A 1,908-nucleotide genomic window follows, 5' to 3' on the forward strand; every position below is an offset into this window, starting at 1 on the left:
ATCTGGGAAGACTGCCTACCCAAACCTTCCATGTCCACCTCTGACAAAAGGAATCCATCATAGTTATTGCAGGTGCTGTGAGCGCTGGGTGTGGATGGCCTTAGGAAGCATCAAGGTAATTGTCCAGAGAACCTTTAAGCTGCAGAGTCTGCCTTGTGTCTAATTTCCTTTCTTCCTTCCGAAAAATATTTATTTGAAATGTTTCTAACTTAATAATACTTTGTTTTACCACAAGGTCTCTAAAGGATTTATAAGTGTCAGAACAACAACAAAATAACAGAATCTTCTATTTTCCAAGAACTCATGGAACACTGATTTACTTTTCCTATACAGGTGAAGGTTTCCCATTTACTGTGCTGGTTGGGACCATCAAATGGTCGAACATTAGGATACCCAGAATCAGCATTTCCTAAGGTTACTTCTCTATGTACATTGTCTCTTCCCTTTACAAACTATAAGCTGAAATACCTTTTCTCAGGTGGCCACAATGAAATTTAGGGATAAAGGGATTGTGGTTGAAAGTGCATGGAGGCCGCTGCCGTGGCTCAATAGGCTAATCCTCCGCCTTGCAGCGCTGGCACACCAGGTTGTAGTCCCAGTTGCCCCTCTTCCAGGCCAGCTCTCTGCTGTGGCCTGGGAGTGCAGTGGAGGATGGCCCAAGTACTTGGGCCCTGCACCCCATGGGAGACCAGGAAGAAGCACCTGGCTCCTGCCTTCAGATCAGCGCGGTGCACCGGCCATAGCGTGGCGGCCGCAGCGGCCACTGGAGGGTGAACCAACAGCAAAGGAAGACCTTTCTCTCTGTCTCTCTCTCTCACTGTCTACTCTGCCTGTCAAAAAAAAAAAAAAAAGTGCATGGAGCTCTTTAGAAGAAATGCACTAAATACAAATTATAGGGTTATTGTTTGATTAAATTAGCTAGCCTTACAGTCTTCATTTTCCCCACAATATTGTCACTGCCATATATATACCTGTCTGTATTACTTTTTTTTTTTAAAGAATTATTTTATTTATTTGAAAGACAGAGTTACAGAGAGAGGTAGAGACAGAGAGAGAGGTCTTCCATCCGCTGGTTCACTCTCCAGATGGCTGCAACGGCCGGAGCTGTGCCAATCCAAAGCCAGGGGTCAGGAGCTTCTTCCCGGTCTCCCACATGGGTACAGGAGCCCAAGGACCTGGGCCATCTTCTACTGCTTTCCCAGGCCATAGCAGACAGCTGGATCTGAAGAGGAGCAGCCGGGACTAGAACTGGAACCCATATGGGATGCCGACGCTTCAGGCCAGGGCTTTAACCCGCTGTGCCACAGTGCCGGCCCCACCATCTTACTTTTCTAGTTATGATTCTACAATAACACGCACAATGCAGGGCTACATTAATTGCTTTAGTATTTTTCATTCCTTACATCAATAAAGAATATTTCCTAAAGGACATTCCATAAAGTTTTATCAGTGATTTCCATGGCTTAGAGAAGGAGTGGAGAGAGACTTTCTTTTTAATTGAAAATCTTTAGTACTCTTGAATTCTGCATCTTTTGACTATATGACTTAATTCTAAAAACAAAACGAAATTTTCCATTGGCCCCTGAACACCTTTAGAAACAGTGCAGGGGCCGGCGCCATGGCTCACTTGGTTAATCTTCCACCTGTGGCATCGGCATCCCATATGGGCATCGGGTTCTAGTTGCTCCTCTTCCAGTCCAGCTCTCTGCTGTGGCCCGGGAGGGCAGTGGAGGATGGCCCAAGTGCTTGGGCCTTGTACCTGCATGGGAGACCCGGAGGAAGCACCTGGCTCCTGGCTTCGGATCGGCTTAGTTTGGCCGTAGTGGCCATTTGGGGGGGGGGAGGTGAAGCAGCGGAAGGAAGACCTTTCTCTCTGTCTCTCTCTCTCTCACTATCTAACTCTATCTG

Source organism: Oryctolagus cuniculus, chromosome 2, assembly GCF_964237555.1.
Source record: "Oryctolagus cuniculus chromosome 2, mOryCun1.1, whole genome shotgun sequence".
Taxonomy (NCBI): domain Eukaryota; kingdom Metazoa; phylum Chordata; class Mammalia; order Lagomorpha; family Leporidae; genus Oryctolagus; species Oryctolagus cuniculus.